Source organism: Poecilia latipinna, unplaced genomic scaffold (assembly GCF_001443285.1).
Source record: "Poecilia latipinna isolate Pla-1442-1.1 unplaced genomic scaffold, P_latipinna-1.0 Scaffold448, whole genome shotgun sequence".
In the NCBI taxonomy this organism is placed as follows: domain Eukaryota; kingdom Metazoa; phylum Chordata; class Actinopteri; order Cyprinodontiformes; family Poeciliidae; genus Poecilia; species Poecilia latipinna.
The window spans coordinates 240,804-246,908 of NW_015113064.1; the positions used below are offsets into that span (position 1 = coordinate 240,804).

A 6,105-nucleotide genomic window follows, 5' to 3' on the forward strand; every position below is an offset into this window, starting at 1 on the left:
CTGTGTCAACAACTGTGAGCAAATGTACTCATATCTAATAAAACAAGCAAAAAAAAATGTTTGATTGTAAAATTCAATCACTATTTAAAACTTTAAGGACAATATTTGATAGTCTGAGGATGGACTCACATTCAGAATCCTGCAGAGGCAGTACTCTCCAGGCACGTTGTGCTGTGTTACAGCTCAATCAACTGACTGTTGTTATTAAAAAGTTGTATTTATCAAACATGATTTAAAAGAAATTTGACAACCTTGCAATTGTTTATTTCTCAAACACTCATGAAAGATTCACAGGTATGTTTTTAATGAGGCAACAACATTACGACATGATGCAAAGCTCCAAAAAATCTTACATAACACCCACCCCATTTAAATGTTCAACTTATACGGATGTTTCTAATACAGATCGGATCAGATTGTGAAAAGGATGAATCTGTAAACTGATTTAAAGACAAAAACTGCAGCAGGTATACAGATTAATAGACAAAAAAATGTTTTACCTGATGTCGCTGTGTTATGTTGACTCCTAGATACATTTGTTTCTCTTTTTATGTCTTTTGCCCTTCTTTCTAGCTGAGAGCGTGTCTCTTTGTTTGCTTTTGTCCATCTCTGCTTTATTTATGCCCCTGAGCATGGACACCGTCTCCTGCTAGTGAGCGATCTGCTGTCATCCCACCTGCTCATCATTACTTTATCAACACTGCAGTAATCGAATCTTTTCTCTCCAAATTGTTCTGTCTTCCACTGCAGCGAGACACTCTCAGGTCAGCCAACCTGCTTAAGTTAGGTCCCTGTTATTTTTCGCTGTGAACCTCAGGTTGTCCTTCATGTGCCTGTCAATGTCAGTCAAACTCTTTACCATGTCATCCCTCATGATGTTCACTGCTGTCATTCTACTTCTAAGAACCATCATCCCCACTCTCTGCTGTCTTTCGCACACTCTCACTTTGGTTCACTCATTCGTTGTTGTTGACTTAGCTCAGTTTGCCTCAAGCTTCTTTTACTTTCCTTCTTTGGAGGCCCAAAGTACTGTATTTGCTGTTAACATTTTAAAATATGATTTTAACTTTTTATTTGTATTCCCATTAGTTGCAGTTCCCTACATCTACCTTTTTTTTTTTTGAGTCTTTTTGCTGTATTTCATTTTATCCACTTCTGGTTTATAAACGGAACAACTTTTTAAAAACATATGTGTCGGATCATGGTAGAACTTCTGAATGAGTTTTCCTGGACCACCTCATTTGTACCTTTGGAGCTGTAAAGGTTACACAACTTACCCTAAAATTAGCTCTTTTTTTCTTCAAATTGGCTTAGCCCTTGAGATTCTTTTTTTTTTCAAGAATGTCAAGAGTACAAACTATGCTTAAGCTAAATGCAGTACCTCTCATAGTGCTTCTTACTTGGTACCTGTATGACTCAAACAGCTCGGGCTTTGGAAAGTAGGACCACGTGGCCTAATGGACAAGGCGTCTGACTTCGGATCAGAAGATTGAGGGTTCAAGTCCCTTCGTGGTTGTTTTTACAGGATCGACAAGTATCAGATAGTGCTTTTCTGCAATATTCCACTCATATTTCTGTTCATGTTAGTCAATTAGCAAAGATCTTTCTCTACATTACATTAAGAATTTAAAAAAAACGCACACATTTCATGAGAGCACTCATCAACACAGACTGCCTGACATGTTGTTCATGCAAGACAAGCCAAATCAAGAACAATTTTTTGACTTGCATCTTAAAATTCTAAAAACTTCCATAAAAAAGTCTCAAGATGTGGAGTCCCTATCAAATGCAAGCCAAGGCAAAGTCAGTTTGTTAAAAATATTTAGGCCACACACCACACCAATCAAAGTTTAGGCTTATTTTTTTTCTTTGTTCTTCTATTTCTTCATGAGATATTACTGATTGGAATCTACTACAAGTCTGATATTTTTCCAAGCTTCTTCAAAGAACCATCCATTTAAGATGGCTTACCTCTTGAGATTTCATTTCTTTTAAGGATATCAGCAGTACCACAGATGCTTCCGCTATCTGCAGTGCCTCTCAAAGGTTATCTTACTTGACCTAAGTGGGTTGGTAACTGCTCAGGACTTGGCCTTCCAATCACTACACTGATGCAGAACCCAGGACCACGTGGCCTAATGGACAAGGCGTCTGACTTCGGATCAGAAGATTGAGGGTTCGAGTCCCTTCGTGGTTGTGTTTAAAGGAGAATTGGCAACATGTCTCCACATCATCCCTTTCCTATTCCAATGAGGTTTGACAAGAAGTAGAGGCTGTTGTCATGATAAAAAGACTGGACACATTGCATGTAATCCTACATCAATACAGACTGATGCTCTATTCAGGCAAGATTAGCCAAGCCATACAGATAATTCACATCATTTTTGTCACGGGGGGCAGACCCACAGCAGAAGAATGGTCCCGAATAAACCGGAGCAGCCTTGGTTTATAGTGTCTTTCAGTTCAAATTTGTACTCAAAAATACATTTATGGCCATTTGCATGTTATACATACATCAAAAATTGTATTTATATGCAATAATTTCCTATTCCCTTTATAATTATATTTAAAATAAATAACCATTTCTATTTCTATATTAGAAATAGAAATTCTGTTTATTCTTTAGCTTTAATAAACACATATTACTAAAAAAAAAATAGTGCTTTCACTTGGATAAGTCTGTAGCTTTCCATACAATAGCGAGCTTACTTTTAATATGCCCAATTTATTCTTCTTGGTTTGCAAATCAATCCTTTGTTTATATTTCTCCAAATCAATAATAATATTAAATGTACAAATGAAACTAATAATGCTACTAGAACCATTTCCTTTTGAAAACAGTAACACCTTAAGTCCATAACAGCGTATGGGATTCTACACTACTAGTAGAGTAAAAGTGAGGGTGGAGCGCCATGTCTGCGTAACAAGCACAGCCTAGCCGTTCTGTTTTGGTATAACTTTGATAAAACCACACATAAGTTGGTTTTAAAGCACCGAAATCATGTACAGTCCTGTTATTTGTGATTTTGTATGCTTTTTAACCAATATTACCTGAAACAACAGGAGAAATCATGAGACGGGAAGCAGCATGCTCTGGTTTGAAGTTGCCTCAAGGTTCACAAGAAGGTTCCCTCCGTAGACATCAATGTCTATGGTTCCCTCCGTCTAACAGACCCTACTGCCTTTTACACTATACTGCCCCTTGTGGCGCACTCCACAACCGCATTCACCTCAGGCTCATCAGATAGATATTAAGTACTTGCTAGAATTATTTTTACCTTAAAACTATTCTCAATGTAACATAAACAAATGCTGCTGCACAATTTGTGTGTGTCACATTTTTAAAGAGGCACGGTATTTTATGTTGTTTAGACACATAGTGCCGTTTTGTCGCACAGTCAAGTAACTGTTACTATCAGTTGTTTTAAAAATGCTGCACATATGAAACATAACTCCAGCATCACAACAATGCTTCTCCAGAATGTCAATTCTTTTGAAACTCTGACGGAATATCTCCTGTCTGTCTTTCCACCATCTCCCCTGTTTGGGCCACTGTTAGGCTCACTAAAAGTCACCCTCATTACTCCTAACATTTTGTCACTTTAAGGGCTCACTTGAGGGGTAATGTGCTTAGTACTAAGTTCAATTTAACCAACACAATTTAATTTTTACTTTTTCTTCCACTCTTTCCATGGTTGCTCTCAGCTGACCCGATTGAAAAGTACATTTCCTCATCCAAAAACATTTCTAAGCATTTTGAGCAAGTATGTTTACACATCAGAACTTCAACATCACTATCACGCTACTTTGTACTGTACAGTGTCATTGGCGTTTTATGTAAATGCACGTACTGAAGCTGCTGAATGAATGTTTTACTACTGAACGCAACTACTGATAATAAAACTGAGCGATAGTGAAAGGGATGACAATGTGCCAGCCTTTTGGGGGAAAGATAAAGTATGAGCCAGATTACACAGTAGATGTGCTGCTTAGAAAACTGAAAGGCTCCTTTTAAACTAGACTGAACAATAAAACTCAAACCTCCTTGAAGTTCAAGAGATGTATAAATAATACGCAGCCATATATTAGCAGTTGTTGCTCAAGTTGCTCAAGATTTATCTAAACTGTTTCCAGGAAGATTTGTACATTATGTCTAGGCTTTGCAACACAATGTTCAGTTGACAACAATGCATGATAGTTCTAGATAAAATAGCTGAGCTGAGGTTTTTGATTTACTAGCTTATCAGAATTTATCTGCTACGAAAGTCCACAACCGCTGTCAACAGTTGGGATCTTTAAAAAGAGCTTCAGATTTTTCATTTCAAATTGTTAGATGTTGTAATGAAATCCGGAATTAACGGTAAGTTTCTCCGCTATTAGCTTATCCAGCAGCATTGATTGACAGCGCTAAGACCCTCTGCCTGTTCTCTGAGGCCTTTTTTACGCCGCCAAATGTTTTACTCCACACTTGCAGTTGGTCACTTAAACTGGTAATCTTACAACATACGTCACAAGCAGACTTTATACATACAGAAAGAATTACTGGAGAAATATGCCCAGGCATTCTTTATGAGGATCTGAAATTAAATTTTTCCCAATTTATTTATTTTCTCCAAAATGTTCTCAATTTATAACAAAACAGAAATGATTCTGTTTAGTAGTAAGGACTCTATAGTTCCTCTCAAAGCCCTTTACCATCATTCAGTCAATCCTTTATTATAAACCTTGGAGTAACTTCTGATACCTTTTGCATTTCTTTAGCGATTTAGTTGATGGTAGTAATTATTTTCTTGGTCGTGTTAGAAGATTTTGAACTGTTCGTGAGTTACCAGATATTTGAACTTAACTGTCTAGTAGAATGTAATGAACTAGGGTAATTATTATAGAAAAATTAAGGAAGTCTAACCAGAATTAATTTAGCTAAAATAGTAAAAGCACTCTGGTATTATAATCCTCCTGTATAAATTATGGATAATATGCTGTTTAAACTTTGTGAAAGACTTTCAAACAACAAAATTTAATTTGAATTCAAACTTAAACCAAAATGATTATTGTACAACCATCATTTCTCTATTGTATGTAAGTATATCTAAACCAGTATTTAAATTACCATTATTACATAGCATGTTGAGGGACTTACTTTCGTCAAAATACCAGCATATATTGCAAGATAGGAAACATTGTGGCAGCAACATCATGCCATTGTGCTATATATTTTTTTTACTCATTTAAACGCAATATCGCTGCCACAGTACAGAAAAAAGTATTAGTAAACTGATCCAGATCACTGATTTTAGGATTTTAAATCACTTCCATCCCCACAGGTGTATAAAATCAAGCACTATACGGAAGCAGGGCAACATTTATGAAAGAAACAGTCTGTTTCAGCAGCATGTATTCCAGCATGGTACTGTAATGGAATACCACCTATTAAAATCGTGTCATGACACAAGAAAAAAAACACCATTTGGGTGATTTAGATAATAGACTAGAACCTAGTGCTTCCAGTCCAACATCAGTGTCTGACCTCACAATTGTGCTTCTGAAGGAAGGATGAAAAATTCCAAACAATTTGATTGCATAACTTGTGGGAAGCCTTCAGAACAGCTGATGCTGCAATGGCTGGGCAAATATCATGTTGAACGCTGTGAATTAAGAATGGCAAGTCAGTCAAATTTATATAAGTTCAAAGGGAAATGATTTTACTAATATCAGTGATTCTTGAGAATAGGGACAAAATGGGTTTTAATTTTCCCATATTTTTTTTTTATTATTTCTCAACCTTATGTACGCAAATATGACAAATAATGTTTAGAAAATATGAAGATGCTAAGGTACAGGCTCCCAGATGCGAATTTTTTTTTAAAAATTACATTTTTAATCGACCTGACCCAAAACTTTGTCATCACCATCTGACAAAAATAAATCTAAAATGATTTTTAAAATACCCCATTAGTGATATTTTTACTCAATTTACAGACAAATGCTTCTCAAGAAATAAAATAAATATTATTTCAAACAAAAAACAAGAAAAAGTCCATCTGATGGAGTTGACAGTGCATGACGGAGTTAACACAGAACTGAAGGTGGTGACAAACTAGTGAG

The 6,105-nt window shown here is 36.1% G+C and overlaps 2 non-coding genes across 2 annotated transcripts; both read left to right on the forward strand.

The window, feature by feature from the left end:
* Positions 1 to 1,443: 1,443 nt before the first annotated feature.
* Positions 1,444 to 1,516, forward strand: trnar-ucg (transfer RNA arginine (anticodon UCG)). Its single transcript has one exon. It is a non-coding gene; the product is annotated as a tRNA-Arg (tRNA).
* A 608-nt stretch (positions 1,517 to 2,124) lies between these two features.
* On the forward strand, positions 2,125 to 2,197 carry trnar-ucg (transfer RNA arginine (anticodon UCG)). The gene has a single exon. It is a non-coding gene; the product is annotated as a tRNA-Arg (tRNA).
* Positions 2,198 to 6,105: the final 3,908 nt, after the last annotated feature.